General features: G+C 36.6%; 1 long non-coding RNA gene across 4 annotated transcripts in view; it reads right to left on the bottom strand.

Moving 5' to 3' along the window:
- LOC132368343 (uncharacterized) overlaps nt 1–19,088 on the bottom strand; it is a 260,900-nt gene that overhangs the window by 106,816 nt on the left and 134,996 nt on the right. Inside the window, exon 5 of one of the 4 annotated variants that reach the window (XR_009504079.1) lies at nt 17,340–17,458. The exons of the other annotated variants lie outside the window; for them this stretch is intronic. This is a non-coding gene — a long non-coding RNA (uncharacterized LOC132368343). Of the gene's footprint in view, nt 1–17,339; nt 17,459–19,088 lie in introns of those variants that run through there. 4 annotated transcript variants of the gene reach the window in all.

The following is a 19,088-nucleotide window of genomic DNA, read 5'->3' on the forward strand; positions in this document are numbered from 1 at the left end:
GGTCTAGACCTAGAGCCTGGTGCAGGACAAGGCTTCTCCCAGGCCATGCTGGGGGCCACAGCATTGATGGGTTGGGGCTGTAGCTGGAGAAGCTAGAGCCGGAGCTCAGTGCAGGCTGGGGCTTCTTCTGGGGTGCACCAAGGTGCACCACCTTGTGGGGGTTGAGGGTTGGAGCTGGAGCTGGGTGCGGGCTGGAGGGTGTGCTGGGGTAGCCTTGGGAGGCCAGTTAGAGCACCAGATGCTTTTCAATCTGCTGCCTCTGCACTGGGACTCAGAGTGAATAAGTTTGTGTGCTCACTTTTTAAGTGAGTTTCTTACAGTTTCTTATAGTCCTCTAGCTCTCCCAATCACAACCAGTTAAGGAGGCTCATCTTCCCAGGTCTAGTTTTCTGGGCTGGGGTGCCCAATATGGGGCCCGAATCCCTTGCTCCTTGGAGAGGATCTCTGAGTTTGTGATATACCCTTCCCATTTTGGGTCGCCTGCTGGATTTGTGGGCTGACTAGATTGCTCTCTTCCCTTCCTACCCTTCGCAGTGTGTTTTTTTCTTTATATCCTTAATTGTAGAAGAGCTGTTCTACTAGTCTTCATGTCGTTCTCAGAGAGAGTTGTTCAATATGTAGTTGTAGTTTTGGTGTGTCCTTAGGAGGAGGTGGGCTCAGGATCCTTCAACTCTGCTATCTTGATCCCACCTCTTCACTTTTTAAAATTCCTTTTTCATTTTGTGTCTCTGGGTGAGTTCCATCATTTTGTCTTCCAGCTCGCTAATGCATTCTTATACCTCATCTAATCTGCTGTTGAACCCCTCTAGTGTGTTTTCAGTTCATCTATAACTTCTGTTTGGTACTTTCTTACATTTTCTATTTCTTTTTTGAAGTTATCACTGTGTTCACCCAAGTTTAGTGAGCATTTTTATAACCATTACTTTGAACCTTTTATCAGGTAGATTGCTCATGTTGGTTTTGTTTAGTTCTTTTCTGGGATTTTGTCTTGTTCTTTCAATTGGAACATACTCCTTTGTCTCCTCATTTTGCCTAATTCTGTGTGTGTGTGTTTATGTATATGTATTAGGTAAATCAGCTATATGTCCCAGCCACGAAGGAGTGACCTTACTTAGATGTCCTGTGGGGCTCAGGAGTGCAATCTCACTTTGGCACCAGAGCTAGGCACTCAAGAGGTGTTCCCTATGTCAGCTGCCTGCACCCTCCTGTTGTGGTAGGGCCATGTCTACTGCTACAGCACGCTGGTAGGCAGGGTTATCACTTGGCTGGCTGTGAGGCCCAGCTCAGGCACAAGGTTGAGTAGGATCTCAGTGGGTGTGCACACTGGCGCTAACAGGTTAGGAGGAAAATTCCAAAATGGCACCCGCCAGCGCTGGCATTAGCAAGGTAGCCTGAGATCACAAAAATGTCTCCCACTAGTGCCTCAGTCCCTGGGGAGCAACCCACCTGGTTTCTGCTCTCCAGTAGATGCTTCAAGATTAGTAAAGGGGGTTTCTTCACCTATGGTCCATGTGCTTTTAGATCTGGTTTTTGCACTGGTTTGGAGATCCAATGAGTTTGCACATGGCCTCTTTAAGAATGAGTTTTCCATTCCCTGCAATTTTATGGTTTTCCTGGACATATTACTCATTGGTTTTCAAAAACAGGTGTTTTGGAGTCTTGTCTCTCCTTTGTAAGACCTAGAGATCTAAGTGCTTGATGTGGAACTCAAATTCCTTGCTCTTCATGGAAAAGATCTATACTCTTGTGATCTCTCCCAATTTTGGATCACTGTGGCTGAGATGTGTTTTTTCCCTTGGCAAGACCATATCTCTGCCTCTCTTATCTGTCTTAATGCTGTCCTTTTACCCTTTGTCGTGGGGCTCTGTTTGTCCAGTTTTCAGGTGCCTTTTCAAGGGGATTATTCCATATTTGTAAATTTGTTGTGTCCATTGGAGGAGGTGAGTTCAGAGTTCAGGATTTTCCTATACCACCATCTAGAACCCTCTACATGTGTGTTGTATTTTTATCTCTTTTTATCACATGGTAAGTTCATATAACACTGAAGAGTCTAATAGTCTATAATTGATCTATTAGATTTTAATATGATAAAATTTTCTTCTCAAGATTTTCTAACAAGCCCTAAGAAACTAATTTCCTTGATCAGCATACTTGATGATAAAGTTCATCAAACTTGAACTGTTTTTCAGCTCAAGTGCATTTAAGAAGTTATACTGCCCTGTGAAAAACCCTTTAAAATCATTCCAATGACATATATGAATCACACACAGCTTCTTTTGTATAGAATGCAGCACTGAGTCCTGTCTGTCTCCCTAGATCACGGGGTATTTTTTTGTCTTGAACCCTTCCCTGACCTCGTTTCAATGCCCCCACCTACAGATCTCTAGATCTGTCTCCGTATCTGTTCCATGCACTGCACGGCACTGCCTCCCTCCTTAGATGTAAACAGACCTCCTTAATTGAATTTGCCATACTGTATTAAATTTATCTTTTCATTCTATATTTCTCTTAGCCTGTAGAATACTTGAAGTCTCGGCTTATGTACTACTCTATTTGTATCCTTCACACCATAAGCAGTAGAGCTTAAGTCATTTAGGAGCTTTTTGCTGAAAGTTTGTTAAATTCAACTTACCTCAGGAAGGTTGTTTGGTATGATAAATAATTGAGGAATTATTTTGTAAACTGTATCAAAGACCAGTAAATCAAGTGTCGGTAGGATTATGTTTTAAAGTGTGACAGTGTTTCTCTAAAAAGAGTATGCTTTTCTATGTGAAATTTGCTAAGTCAAGTATTAATCTTGCCAGTTGCTCTTTGAAGGACAGCTCCTGTTCCATTCCAGTCTATGTGGTTCAAGTAGATCTGATCCAATCTCCTGACTCAAGCACTGAGTACAAGATCCAGGTCTTTCTAATCAGGGTACTCCATCCCCTCCCCAACCCAAGTCTCAAATACTCATTGAATCAGGAATAGGCAGTGACTCAAGTTTGTTCAATCAAACGCTCCCTGAGATTTCAGCTGTGGAAGTATGAGAAGAAAGGCTTTCTTTCACTAATACTGCTAGCTGTGTGTTCTTTGGGGCTATAAGGATCATATAAAGTCAGAGTTTTCTGGGAATATTTCTGCTGTCACATGCATTCCACAGACTGTAACTGACACAGACGAAATCTGTGTCATAGATAAAGACAGAATATTCTATATCACACAACCCACACAATTCCCAAATTTTGCTGATTAAATAAGGATGGGCGTCTGTCTTAAGGACACTCAGTCTTGAGATGGCCTGGAATGGACAGGTTTGGCCAAGCAGCCCAGCCAGTAATAGTCTCTTTCCAGGAATCTGAATCGGAAAATATAAATCACTACAGGAGCTAGGGCTGCAAGGATGCACACAGGGTTTAGGAGGCAAGTGGGGTTATGACAGGCCAGGAAAAAAGCTGTGAGTAAACAGAAACTAAGCAGTAAATAGAATGTACTCAGAGGAAAATGTGAAGAAGAATTCTCCTGTCATTTACACAGGAGAATAAAAGTAAGAGTAATCATAATTGTTAAGAATTATAATGTATTTATACTATGTTGCAGGCACTCTTCCAATCATTTTAAGTAGATTGCCTCATTTAATATTGAAAAAGTTCTTCCATACCTCTTATAAACATTTACTTATTTCTTCCCTTATTCGTTTAATAAGTTACTATTGAGCTCCTACCATATACTAGGTACTTTGCTAGGCTTTAACAATATAGTGTAATTAAAGAAAAAAAAGATCTTTGATATATTGGAATTTATGCCATATCATCTTTTATTCCTAAAGCCTAACACACTACCTGGTATAGTAAATTATTATTAATTATTTTAGGATATTGAATGAAGTAACAAGGGAAGAAATATATGTTTATTAAACATTTGACTATGTACCAGAGAGTGTGCTGGTCTTCTTGACCTAGTTTTTCTCCTTTAAGTTGCACAGCTATGCTATGAGATAGAAATGAACTGAGACACATATGCAGGTTTCCTAACATATTTAATTCTAATTCTGATTAGAGAATAACTAGAATTACTTTTTTTTCTTTTGTGGAAAAACTGGCCCATAATACATTGGGAAAAATGAAATGGGAGTTGAAGAGATTACTTCCATCACTGTACATTTTTGAGGAACTAAGATCTTTGAGGAAAGCCTTGGCATTGCCTTTACCAACAGTTATATAAATGGCCTTAGTGAATTTTTAAAAAGGGATTCATAGTTATTAGCTGTGAAAATAATTTTCTATTGCTTATCTTGCTTGAAATTAAACTTTCTTTCCACAGTTTAATAGTCCAATTTTCTGGAAATTGCCTCAGATTTTTAAACAGTTCATAAAATCAAATAATGGCTCATTTCAATTTCAGTAGTTTAGATGTCCATTTACAGTCTAATTCTGATAAACTACAATTTTATTGTGACAGACTATGTCACTGTTAAGAAGATATCTTCTGCAGATTCAGCAATTCTATATTTTTTAATAGTTATGGATATTTTTGTGCTCAGTGTTAATCCCAGGCGGTAAGCTAAATAGCCTATCATATTCCATAAAATGATTATTTAATTAAAGCTGATTATTTAGTTTTTATTTCATTGAGTGTTATTTTGATAGTCATACAGTATAAAGATACATAAAGCAACATTTTGAGGTGTACAGTGTAAAATCTCACTGAAAGTAGAGTAGTACATTATATTCCTGATTTTTCCATAAACTTCTGTATAACTTGGGATGAACTCTTATCTAGGTTTCAGCTTTTCATGTATAAAATGAGAATTCTGTCTTGCAAAAGGCAAATATGAGGAATAACTATTTTATTAAATGATAAAAATTATAGGTGATATGTAAATTCTAGATTCTATCATGTTATATAGCTTTTCATATTTTAAAAATTATGCATTATTTCAGCAAATAATTATTGTTCTTTGGTTTATCACCATTTCATTAAAATGAAATGTATGTATACTGTAGAAATTATCAAAGTTTTTCTATTACTTTTTAGACTTGCTGAACTTTTAAAGTACATTTCTTTCTCTGGAGTGTGAATATAATTTTACTTTCAGTAGAGTCATAAAACTGAATGCTTTCTTTTTAGAAGAAATATTTAAATAACTTGCCAAGGAAATTAAAGATATCAAAAGGTATGCCAGTGCTCATTAGATATAAAAATAATATTAGAACAGTTTTTAATTTTGTCCAAATAGTCTCTTCTCCTCTGGATATGTTACATATTTATCTGATTCAAGGAAGTTGACATTTCTAAGGAGAAAAGAAGACTTTGCTATTTCAATGGTAAGGAAAAGAGAAGGCCTTGCACTTTCTGTGAAAGAGAGTTTTATGGAGTAGGTGTAAAATAAAGAACTACAGTGTAGTGTAAGTGATTCTACTCATTAATGCAACAACTCCACTAAGTTAATTTGTTTTCAAGAACTTCCATGTACACTAGAAAAAAAATGGCGTCACAATAATTAAAATAATTTTTAAAATTACATTTTCATGAACAAGCTATTGATTTTTGCAGAAGAGAATGGGAAATTGGTGGAGATGTTTCTCTTATGCTCTGTTGGTGTTTTCTACATAGTTTCATTATATTCCATGATTTGACAAAAAAATTAGCAACTAAGTCACTTTAAGTCCATTTATCTTAACTGTGGGTCTGTACTGTACAATTTGGGTTTCTTGCCATCGGCTAGACATATATCAAGATACACAACCCCCCAGGAATAACCGTAGGGTATCAGTTTAGAAGTTTCCATTTTCTTAAAACATAAAGTATACTTTTTCCTCTGAAGGAATTATCTATATCACTTTTTTCTGGAGTCTATTTCCTTCTATGTTCTGAAATATGTTCTAAAATTTAATACTTTAGAATCATAAGGAAAAATTATTTTGTAGGAGTTACTCATTTATCAATATTTCTTTAGGATAAGAACTATTTCATAAAGTACTAATTTTGAAAACTATTTCTGTACACCTGCATCTCAACACCCACCAGCCTATCCAATTTAATTTATTTATTTCTCTACTATCTTTTGATTTGCTTGCCCAAGTTTTCTATTCATTTCCAATATCAGCTTTCAAGTATACGTGAGCACTGCCCATCAAGATTCCAGGTTCATTCTTTCTTCATGCAACCTCTCTGCATAGGCCTGCTTTGGTGTAGCAAGTGTCACATTAACATTGGATATCCACCAATATGTGAACAGTAGGAGGGAATAGTGACTTTGAGATAATTAATCTCAATGTTTTTTTCCTGTTCTTTTCCCCACAAAAAGCAAATTTTCACCTATAGTTGTTATCTCAGGGAAACACCAGACATATTGAAAAGCATATATAGTCTCTGAGCCCCTCTGACTGTTGTAATCTAAACATCTAAGCCAGCACCATACAAACAAATGTAATGCAAGTTATATGTGTAATCTAAAAAATTATAGTAGCTACTTTGTAGCAATTAAATGGAACTGGAATTAATTTTAATAATATATTTTGGGTAATGAAAATATATTATCATTTTAATATGAAATCATATTTTAAAGTTAAGGAAATATTTTACATTTTTAATATAATACTGTGTTAAAATACTAGTTTTTAAAATAACACTTAGTTTTGAATTCCAGTTTATAGTTTACATTTAGAGCACATCTTAATTCACATTGACCACATTTCAAGAGCTCAATAGTCACATGTGGCTACTAGCTACCCTATTGATTGTATTGTCTTTACGTTCTAAGGATTACTGCATATGATTGCAAACTCCTAATATTTTGAATTAGTTCTCAGCTGAGAGTAATGGATGTCTCTATTTTCCCACACACACATTGTCTTCTCCACCTTCAAGACAATTGTTTACGAAACATTATGTAAAGGACCCTCCACTATTATCTCTAGGATGCTCCTCCACACCACTGATATACAATCGGCAAGCTTTTTTTTTTTTTAATTGAAATATAGTTGATTTACAATATTGTGTTAGTTTCAGGTGTACAGCAAAGTGATTTGGTTATACATGTATATATGTGTATAGATACAATCGGCAAGATTTGAAACTCATTATCTGGCAATGACAAAAGTGTCACAATTGCCATATGGTCTATGCTATAAAGGATATCCTGATTTCAGAGCTGTTAAAATATGTTTTTAAAAAGTGCATATTAGAATGAGTGCAAAAAGATACTTCATATATAGATAGGGAGAGAGACACACACAAACATTAAATACACATACAACATATATAAGCTATATCATAATGTAAAACATATTTCCTACTGTGGGTCCAAGTAAAAAAATTGAAAGCATCCCTTCTGACCCAATTTCACTTCCCTTACAATAAGTTCTAACAGTTTTATACTAGTTATTCCCCATTAAGTTTGGCACCCACATATCTAACCATACCTACACATATATGATGTATATAAATTTCAAAGAGACTATCTTTTAGGGCATCAAACCTTAAAGCTATATGCATTTCCTAATTTGCCTTATCCACTCAACTTTGTGTTTTTGTTTTCTCAAATTAGCATCCAAGTTAAGTATGGGACAGAAACTTTATCAAATAATTTGGAACATCTGGGAGAACAGAATTATCTCTCAGATTTTGTGGGAAAAAAATATGGTTAAAATACCATACACACAATTTAAATGAACTAAGTATTCAGAACTTTGACCTTTTCTTTTGGAAGTCTATTTTCTAATTATTTTTTGTATATTTCCCTCTAAATGATCAGATATAAACCATGGTACATAAAATATCAAAGAAGAAAAGATTTTTAAATAATATGGGCCAGTAACTTTAATTTACAAACAAGAAGCTTAGTTCTAACCATGAGAAGTGCCTCACCAAAGACCACCACGTTAATAAGTAGCTGTTATGACTAGAACATTGGGGACCTGACTCCTAGTTCTATCCATTTCAGCTTCAAAATTCTGATACTTAATTAAAAAAAGAATTCTTGCTTATAGATTTTAGTTTTTAATATTATTATTGTCATGTAAATCTAATAAAATAATAAAATTATAAGTAGCTAAAATATTATTTACACTAAACCACATAATTTATCTAATCCATTTTTTCTGTTAATTTTTATATAGTTTGCTCTTTTTAATAAAATAATAAAATTAAAATGTAATTTCAAAGCTTAATATGATGACTAATGGCATCCAGTATAAAGAAGAAACACATCAGGTAGTTCAAACATGAGCTTTAGTTTCATGATAGACTATCTGAGCTGAGAAAAACCTGGTTTATCTGTTCATTTCCCAACAGACCTTTCTTGTCTAAATTGTTAAGGTGTGATATTTTAAGTTTTTCATTAAAATGAGAATAAAACACTAATCAGTGTGTCTCTAACTTGCCATTTATATTTTATATTTTACTTTGAATAGAAATCCTATCATGATTTATTTGCTCTTTTTTCCCCTCTATTCCTGTTTTCACACATTGGGCTGAATTATTTCATTACAAAGTACTGAATGGAATTATACAAATTTAGACATCTCCAAACATTTGCTACATGCAGCTGGACTCAGGTAGAACAGTCTAGCTTTCCAGAACTCACACACACACATGCACACATACAAACAGGTCACACTGACATGAATGGAACTATTCATGGAAGTAGAGAGAAGGACCTGTGCAAACTTTGAAAGAGCTGTTGTTCCATATATACATACTTTACCACATTTACCATCTTTATTTGTGGAGACCAAATGTTTCTGTCCTAAGGTTTACTGCATTTAGACTCTTATTCATTATTCACCATTTCATATTCATTTTTTTCTGGGAAATGATAGTAGTTTGAATATTTAGCTTGTCCTTCATATGAAAATAAACTCCATGGTTAGCACACTCCCAGACAAACTAAAAGCAGCAATTGAGAGAGCTGAACTGACAGTTGAATTCATAATTCATTCATTTGAATATATGGTTTTGAGACTCTTAAAACTGGGCCAGGTTACCTTTCTTGTGAAAATTCATTTGTTGTCAATATTTTGGAATTTCTGCAGAATGGGGAGGAATTTCATATGCAATAGTACAATAATTCTAGCAATTTTTTTTCTAAAAGGCTGGATAAATTCAGTATGTGTTGTCAAATGATTGTAAGACCTGAAGTAACATTTTTTAAAGAGGCTTTTACTTAAATACATGTAGGTATTTCTTGAGTGGGTTTATAATTATTTTTTAAAAGGAAATGAAAGCTTTAGGCTGGATTCTTTTCCCAACAGTTAACTTTGTTTTATTTATCATTTTCTGTTTTTCTTTAGCCATTTTGACCAAGTGAGTAACTAACGCTTAGCAAAGCAAACAAATAATCCAGGTATGCTGGGTTTAAAAATTTAGAGTTAATTACTTCCAATGGGGGCTTTCCGAATCCCACTACAGCCACTTTTTTTTAACCTTCCAAAGATCCTGTGTTAATGACCACCTGCACGTTTCATCTACAAAACTGCCAATTATTGATCTTCATGGATAGTTATGATAATATTTTTAAAAATTTCATCTCAATAATGCAACTGATTGAAACATATTTATTTGCCAAACATTACTTTTGCTTAATATTTAGAACTGTGTCTTGAAAATAAGTAAGTTTCTCTGAGAAGACAAGGGAAAGATGTGAAATGGTAAAAGAAATAAAAATGGACAGGGTATTTTAAAGCCACAACTATTTTGTTTAATTAGAGTCCCTGGCATGTGTAAAAGTGGAATTCAGTTTCACAAACTATTTTATTTTCCACACAACTAAGAGACATTTTATCCTCCTGTTTTCTAGAATGTAAATACAATACAATTAGTTTTTCATATAAGATTTCTTGTTGTAAGTAATAGATACCTACTCTAGATCATTTCTATCTCTTCTTCTGGAACTCCAACTACACATACCTTAGGTCACTTGATATTGTCCTAGGTCATTGAGGCTTAACTTATTTTAAAGTCACAGTTTTGGTTTCGGATTTTGCAAACTCCAACATGTTTTTAACCCACTAGTGTTTTTTTCATTTCAGATATTGTTATATTCAGTTCCAGAATACCATTCTCTTTTTCTTTTGTAGATTCCATTTCTTTACTGACATTTCTCATCATTTCACTCATTGTGTCCATCTTTCCTTTAAATCCTTAAGCATACTTTTTAAAACATCATTATTGGAGTATAATTGCTTTAAAATGTTGTGCTAGTTTCTGCTGTATAACAAAGTGAATCAGCTATACATATACATATATCCCCATATCCCCTCCCTCTTGCATCTACCTCTCACCCTCCCTATTCCACTCCTTTAAGTGGTCACAAAGCAACGAGCTGATCTCCTTGTGCTATGCGGCTGCTTCCCACTAGCTATCTATTTTAAATTTGGTAGTATATATATGTCAATGCCACTCTCTTACTTCGCAGCAGCTTACCATTCCACCTCCCTGTGTACTCAAGTCCATTCTCTACGTCGGCATCTTTATTCCTGACCTGCCCCTAGGTTCGTGAGAACCATTTTTTTTTTTTTAGATTCCATGTATATGTTTTAGCATACGGTATTTGTTTCTCTCTTTCTTGACTTACTTCACTCTGTATGACAGACTCTAGGTCCATCCACCTCACTACAAATAACTCAGTTTCGTTTCATCTTATGGCTGAGTCATATTCCATTGTATATATGTGCCATATCTTCTTTATCCATTCACCTCTCAATGGACACTTAGGTTGCTTCCGTGTCCTGGCTGTTGTAAATAGAGCTGCAATGAACATTGTGATACATGACTCTTTTTGAATTATGGTTTTCACAGGGTATATGTCCAGTAATGGCATTGCTGGATCGTATGGAAGTTCTTTTTTTTTTTTTTAATTAATTTATTTATTTATGGCTGTGTTGGGTCTTCGTTTCTGTGCGAGGGCTTTCTCTAGTTGTGGCAAGTGGGAGCCACTCTTCATCGCGGTGCACAGGCCTCTCACTATCGCGGCCTCTCTTGTTGTGGAGCACAGGCTCCAGACGCGCAGGCTCAGTAATTGTGGCTCACGGGCCTAGTTGCTCCACGGCATGTGGGATCTTCCCAGACCAGGGCTCGAACCCGTGTGCCCTGCATTGGCAGGCAGATTCTCAACCACTGCGCCACCAGGGAAGCCCTAGTTTTAGTTTTTTAAGGAAACTCCATACTGTTCTCCACAATGGCTGTATCAATTTACATTCCCACCAACAGTGAAAGAGGGTTCCCTTTTCTCCACACCCTCTCCAGCATTTATTATTTGTAGGTTTTTTGATGATGGCCATTCTGACTGCTGTGAGGTGATACCTCATTGTAGTTTTGATTTGCATTTCTCTAATGATTACTGATGTTGAGCATCCTTTCATGTGTTTGTTGGCAATCTGTATATCTTCTTAGGAGAAATGTCTGTTTAGGTCTTCTGCCCATTTTTGGATTGGGTTGTTTGTTTTTTTACATTGAGCTGCATGAGCTGCTTGTATATTTTGGATATTAATCCTTTGTCAGTTGCTTCATTTGCAAATATTTTCTCCCATCCTGAGGGTTGTCTTTTTGTCTTGTTTATGGTTTCTTTGCTGTGCAAAAGCTTTTAAGTTTCATTAGGTCCCATTTGTTTATTTTTGTTTTTCTTTCCATTTCTCTAGGAGGTGGGTCAAAAAGGATCTTGCTGTGATTTATGACAAAGAGTGTTCTGCCTATGTTTTCCTCTAAGAGTTTTAGAGTGTCTGGCCTTACATTCAGGTCTTTAATCCATTTTAGTTTATTTTTTATATGGTATCAGGGAGTATTCTACTTTCATTCTTCTACATGTAGCTGTCCAGTTTTCCCAGCACTACTTATTGAAGAGGCTGTCTTTTCTCCATTGTCTATTCTTGCCTCCTTTATCAAACATAAGGTGACCATATGTGCGTGGGTATATCTCTGGGCTTTCTATGCTGTTCCATTGATCTATATTTTTGTTTTTGTGCCAGTACCATACTGTCTTGATGACTGTAGCTTTTTAGTATAGTTTGAAGTCAGGGAGCCTGATTCCTCCAGCTGGGTTTTTTTCTCAAGATTGCTTTGGCTATTCAGGGTCCTTTGTGTTTCCATACAAATTAAAAATTCTTTTGTTCTAGTTCTGTGAAAAATGCCATTGGTAGTTTGATAGGGATTGCATTGAATCTGTAGATTGCTTTGGGTAGTATAGTCATTTTCACAATGTTGATTCTTCCAATACAAGGACATGGTACATCTCTCCATTTGTTTGTATCATCTTTAATTTCTTTCATCAGTGTCTTATAGTCTTCTGCAAAGTGGTCTTTTGTCTCCTTAGGTAGGTTTATTCCTAGGTATTTTATTCTTTTTGTTGCAATGGTAAATGGGAGTGTTTCCTTAATTTCACTTTCAGATTTTTCATCATCAGTGTATAGGAATGCAAGAGATTTCTGTGCATTCATTTTGTATCCTGCTACTTTACCAAATTCATTGATTAGCTCTAGCAGTTTTCTGGTAGCATCTTTAGTATTCTCTATGTAGAGTATCATGTCGTCTGCAAACAGTGACAGTTTTACTTCTTCTTTTCCAATTCGGATTCCATTTATTTCCTTTTCTTCTCTGATTGCTGTGGCTAAAACTTCCAAGACTATGGTGAATAATAGTGGTGAGAGTGGACAACCTTGTCTTCTTCCTGATCTTAGTGGAAATGGTTTCAGTTTTTCACCATTGAGAACAATGTTTGCTGTGGGTTTGTCATATATGGCCTTTATTATGTTGAGGTAAGTTCCTTCTATGCTTACTTTCTGGAGGGTTTTTATCATACATCATTGTTGAATTTTTTCGAAAGCTTTTTCTGCATCTTTTGAGATGATCACATGGTTTATATCCTTCAATTTGTTAATATGGTTTATCACATTGATTGGTTTGTGTATATTGAAGAATCCTTGCATTCTTGGGATAAATCCCACTTGATCATGATGTATGATCCTTTTAATGTGCTGTTGGATTCTGTTTGCTAGTGTTTTGTTGAGGATTTTTGCATCTATGTTCATCAGTGATATTGGCCTGTAGTTTTCTTTCTTTGTGACATCTTTGTCTGGTTTTGGTATCAGGGTGTTGGTGGCCTCGTAGAATGAGTTTGGGAGTGTTCCTCCCTCTGCTATATTTTGGAAGAGTTTGAGAAGGATGGGTGTTAGCTCTTCTCTAAATGTTTGATAGAATTAGCCTGTGAAGCCATGTGGTCCTGGGCTTTTGTTTGTTGGAAAACTTTTAATCACAGTCTCAATTTCAGTGCTTGTGATTGGTTGGTTTATATTTTCTATTCCTTCCTGGTTCAGTCTCGGAAGGTTGTGCTTTTCTAAGAATCTGTCCATTTCTTCCAGGCTGCTCATTTTATTGGCGTATAGGTGCTTGTAGTTATCTCTCATGATCCTATGTATTTCTGCAGTGTCAGTTATTACTTCTCATTTAACATTTCTAATTCTGATGATTGAGACTTTTCCCTTTTTTTCTTGATGAGTCTGGCTAATGGTTTATCAATTTTGTTCAACTTCTCAAAGAATCAGCTTTTAGTTTTATTGATCTTTGCTATTGTGTCCTTCGTTTCTTTTTCATTTATTTCTGATCTGATTTTTATGAATTTTTTCCTTCTGCTAACTTTGGGGGTTTTTTGTTCTTCTTTCTCTAAATGCTTTAGGTGTAAGTTTAGGTTGTTTATTTGAGATTTTTCTTGTCTCTTGAGGTAGGATTGTATTGCTATAAACTTCCCTCTTAGAACTGCTTCTGTTGCATCCCATAGGTTTTGGGTCATCATGTTTTCATTGTCTGTTGTTTCTAGGTATTTTTTGATTTCCTCTTTGATTTCTTCAGTGATCTCTTGGTTATTTAGTGGTGTACTGTTTAGCTTCCATGTGTTTGTATTTTTTACAGTTTTTCTCCTGTAATTGATACCTAGTCTCATAGCATTGTGGTCGGAAAAGATACTTGATATGATTTCAATTTTCTTAAATTTACCAAGGCTTGATTTGAGACCCAAAATATGATCTATGCTGGAGAATGTTCCAAGAGCACTTGAGAAGAAAGTGTATTCTGTTGTTTTTGGATGGAATGTCCTATAAATATCAATTAAGTCCATCTTGTTTAATGTATCATTTAAAGCTTGTGTTTTCTTATTTATTTTCATTTTGGATGATCTGTCCATTGGTGAAAGTGGTGTGTTAAAGTCCCCTAGTATGATTGTATTACTGTCGATTTCCCCTTTTATGGTTGTTAGCATTTGCCTTATGTATTGAGGTGCCCTTATGTTGGGTGCATAAATATTTACAATTGTTATGTCTTCTTCTTGGATTGATTCCTTGATCATTATATAGTGTCCTCCTTTGTCTCATGTAATAGTCTTTATGTTAAAGTCTATTTTTTCTGATATGAGATTTGCTACTCCAGCTTTCTTTTGATTTCCATTTGCATGGAATATCTTTTTCCATCCCCTCACTTTCAGTCTGTATGTGTCCCTAGGTCTGAAGTGGGTATCTTGTAGACAACATATACACGGGTCTTGTTTTTGTATCCATTCATCCAGTATATGTTTTTTGGTTGGAGCATTTAATCCATTTACATTTAAGGTAATTATTGATATGTATGTTCCTATTACCATGTTCTTAATTGTTTTGGGTTTGTTATTGTAAGTCTTTTCCTTTTCTTGTCCTTCCTGCCTAGAGAAGTTCCTTTAGCGTTTGTTGTAAAGCTGGTTTGGTGGTGCTGAATTCTCTTAGCTTTTGCCTGTCTGTAAAGCTTTTAATTTCACCCTCGAATCTGAATGAGATCCTTGTTAGGTAGAGTAATCTTAGTTGTAATTTTTTCTTTTTCATCATTTTAAATAGGTACTGCCACTCCCTTCTAGCTTGCAGAATTTCTGCTGAACGATCTGCTATTAACCTTATGGGGATTACCTTGTATGTAATTTGTTGCTTTTCCCTTGCTGCCTTTAATATTTTTTCTTTGTATTTAATTTTTGATAGTTTGATTAATATGTGTATTGGCGTGTTTCTCCTTGGATTTATCCTGTATGGGACTCTCTGCACTTCCTGGAATGACTGACTATTTCTTTTCCCATGTTAGGGAAGTTTTCAACTATAATGTCTTCAAATATTTTCTCAGACCCTTTCTTTTTCTCTTCTTCTTCTGGGACCTTTATAATTCGAATGTCGGTGCCTTTAATGTTGTCCCAGAGGTCTCTGAGATTCTTTCCATTTTGTTTTCTTTATTCTGTTCCGTGGTAGTTATTTCCACTATTTTGTCTTCCAAGTCACTTATTCATTCTTCTGCCTCATTTATTCTGCTATTGATTCCTTCTAGGAAATTTTTAATTTCATTTATTGTGTTTTTCATCATTGTTTTTTTTTTTTTCTCTTTAGTTCTTTTAGGTCAGTGTTAAACGTTTCTTCTATTTCCTCCATTCTGTTTTTAAGATTTCGGATCATCTTTACTATCATTCCTCTGAATTCCTTTTCAGGTAGACTGCCTATTTCCTCTTCATTTGCTTGGTCTGGTGGGTTTTTACTTTGCTCCTTCATCTGCTGTGTAAATTTCTGTCTTCTCAGTTGGTTAACTTACTGTGTTTGGGGTCTCCTTTTCGCAGGCTGCAGGTTCGTAGTTCCTGTTGTTTTTGGTGTCTGCCCCAGTGGGTAAGTTTGGTTCAGTGGGTTGTGTAGGCTTCCTGGTGGAGGGGACTGGTGCCTGTTTTCTGGTGGATGACACTGGATCTTGTCTTTCTGGTGGGCAAGACAACATCTGGTGGTGTGTTTTGGGGTGTCTGAACTTATTATGATTTTAGGCAGCCTCTCTGCTAATGGGTGGGGTTGTGTTCTTGTCTTGCTGGTTGTTTGGCATGGGGTATCTAGCACTGGAGCTTGCTGGTCATTGAGTGAGCTGGGTCTTAGCGATGAGACAGAAATCTCTGGGAGAGCTCTCGCCAATTGATATTATGTGGGGCCGGGAGGTCTCTGGTGGTCCAATGTCCTGAACTCGGCTCTCCCACCTCAGAGCCTCAGGTCTGACACCAGCCACAGCACCAAGACCCTTTCAGCCACATGGCTCAGAAGAGAAGGGAGAAAAAAGAAAGAAAACAAATAAAGTAAAATAAAACAAAGTTATTAAAATTAAAAATTAAAATAAAATAAATTTTTTTAAGTAATAAAAAAGAAGAGAGCAACCAAACCAATAAACAAATCCACCAAAGATAACACGCACTAAAAACTGTACTAAGAGAAACATAAAAATCAGTAAATAGTCCATTGCATACAGCAAACCCAAAGTGTACAGTTGCTCCCAAAGTCCACCACCTCAATTTTGGAATGATTTGTTGTCTATTCAGGTATTCCACAGATGCAGGGTACATCAAGTTGACTGTGGAGATTTAATCCGCTGCTCCTGAGGCTGAACAGAGAAATTTCCCTTTCCCTTTGTTTGCACAGCTCCTGGGGTTCAGCTTTGGATTTGGCCCCACCTGTGCATGTAGGTCGCCCTCTGGCGTCTGTTCTTTGCCCAGACAGGAGGGGGTTAAAGGAGAGGCTGATTAGGGGGCTCTGGATCACTCAGGCCAGAGGGAAGGAGGGGTATGGAATGCGGGGCAAGCCTGTGGCAGCAGAGGCCAGCATGATGTTGCAACAGCCTGAGGCACGCTGTGTGTTCTCCCAGGGAAGCTGTCCCTGGATTACGGGACCCTTGCAGTGGTGGGCTGCACAGGCTCCCAGGAGGGGAGGTGTGGATAGTGACCCGTGCTTGCACACAGGCTAGCAGCCTTAGCGTTTCATGCCCGTCTCTGGTGTCTGCACTGATAGCCGTGGCTTGTGCCCATCTCTGGAGCTCGTTTAGGTGGTGCTCTGAATCCCCTCTCCTCGTGCACCCCGAAACAGTGGCGTCTTGCCTCTTAGGCAGTTCCAGGCTTTTACCCAGACTCCCTCCCAGTTAGCTGTGGTGCACTAGCCCCCTTCAGGCTGTGTTCACACAGCCAACTCCAGTCCTCTCCCTGGGATCTGACCTCTGAAGCCCGAGCCTTAGCTCCCAGCACCCCCCAACCCCCGGTGGGTGAGCAGACGAGCCTCTCAGGCTGGTGAGTGCTGGTCGGCATCAATTCTTTGTGTTGGAATCTCTCTGTGTTGCCCTCTGCACCCCTGTTGCTGCACTATCCTCGGTGGCTCCGAAGATTCCCCCCCGCTCACCCCCCATTTCCACCAGTGAAGGGGCTTCCTAGTGTGTGGAAACTTTTCCTCCTTCACAGCTCCCTCCCAGAGGTGCAGGTCCTATCCCTATTCTTTTGTCTCCGCTTTTTCTTTTTTCTTTTGCCCTACCCAGGAATGTGGGGAGTTTCTTGCCTTTTGGGAAGTCTGAGGTCTTCTGCCAGAGTTCAGTAGGTGTTTTGTAGGAGTTGTTCCACATGTAGATGTATTTGTGGGGAGGAAGGTGATCTCCACGTCTTCCTCCTCCGCCATCTTGAAGATCCTCCCTTAAGCATATTTTTAATAGATGTTTTAAACTCTATGTCTGTTAATTTCAACATCTCTGTCATCATAATATCTGTTTTAGTATTCAGCCAAACACTTATGTAGCAGATTTTAGGAGGTTCTTCTCTTCAAAGATTTCTTCTTTCTACCCCACAAATTCCAACTGCTCAGAAGCTCTGAAATACAATCACTGCTCCAGGAAGACCTTTGTGTTTTACATGGGCTCCACTTTTGTGTATCATGGTCTAAAAAACTACTTCTGGACAGAAATCATATCTGCATAGCTTGTGTGTTTCTCTTCTTCAGAGGTCGAAGTATTAGGTTGGCTGTTTCACAATGCCTGTAAATTGTTGCTTAATATATATTGTCCACTTTATAGTTTATGGTGCAGTTCTAGTCCTGTACTAATTACTCTATCAGTTGGGGGTGAAAGGCCAGCAATTTTAATTTTAATGGATGCTATGTTTACTTTAGTCCAAAATAAAACAATTCATATTCTCATCAGCAATGTATGAAAGTACTTATTTTTCTAAAAAGTTTCTGGTCATAAAGACAATTTGTTCCTTTAATTTTTACAAGATCAATATGTCAAATGTTGTGTTATATTATTCTAATTTGCATTTCTGTAACAACTGAAATATCTTTTTGTTTCTTACCCTTTTATGATGCTCTCTATTACCTGTTTATATACTTTGCCCATTTTCTATTGTTTATCTTTTTATTATCCATTTTTAGGATTCCAATTGCTTTATAACCATCTATCCAATCTTATTTTGAATATTCCATTATCTTCAAATTGTCAAAATATATATTTAGTTTATAATATATAAAATTTTATTTAATTGTATTATGTGTATTTATTTGCAAAATGAATTATGAGCAAATATCATACATTGTATGTAACACTGTACATTATATTTAATCAATAAATATTAATTATTGAGCAATTTCTTCTGGTTCATGTGCTACTTCTTTACAAATAAATGAGATCCTTTTGATGTAATTTTTTAAAATTACCACAGTAAACACCATTTGCTACAGTAAAGTGATGATTTAATAGTAAGTCTACTATAGCTTCCAAAACAATCTAATGACACTTCCAAGAACTGGCTTAGACACTGGGAAAAACTGACCATTATATATAAACTAATATAAACTATTATATTTTTAGTAGATAGTTGTTTTTTTTTAAACATCATTATTGGTGTATAATTGTTTTACAATGGTGTGTTAGTTTCTGCTTTATTACATAGTGAATCAGCTATACATATACATATATCTCCATATCTCCTCCCTCTTGTGTCTCCCTCCCACCCTCCCTATCTCACTCCTCTAGGTGGTCATAAAGCACTGAGCTGATCTCCCTGTGCTATGCGGCTGCTTCCCACTAGGTATCTATTTTACATTTGGTAGTGTACATATGTCCATGCCACTCTCTCTCTTAGTCCCAGCTTACCCTTCCCCTCCCCGTGTCCTCAAGTCCATTCTCTATGTCTGCGTCTTTATTCCTGTTCTGCTGCTAGGTTCTTCAGAAACTTTTTTTTTTTTTAGATTCCATATATATGTGTTAGCATATGGTATTTGTTTTTCTCTTTCTTGACTTACTTCACTCTGTATGACAGACTCTAGGTC

This window comes from Balaenoptera ricei, chromosome 1, assembly GCF_028023285.1.
Source record: "Balaenoptera ricei isolate mBalRic1 chromosome 1, mBalRic1.hap2, whole genome shotgun sequence".
NCBI classification, from domain to species: domain Eukaryota; kingdom Metazoa; phylum Chordata; class Mammalia; order Artiodactyla; family Balaenopteridae; genus Balaenoptera; species Balaenoptera ricei.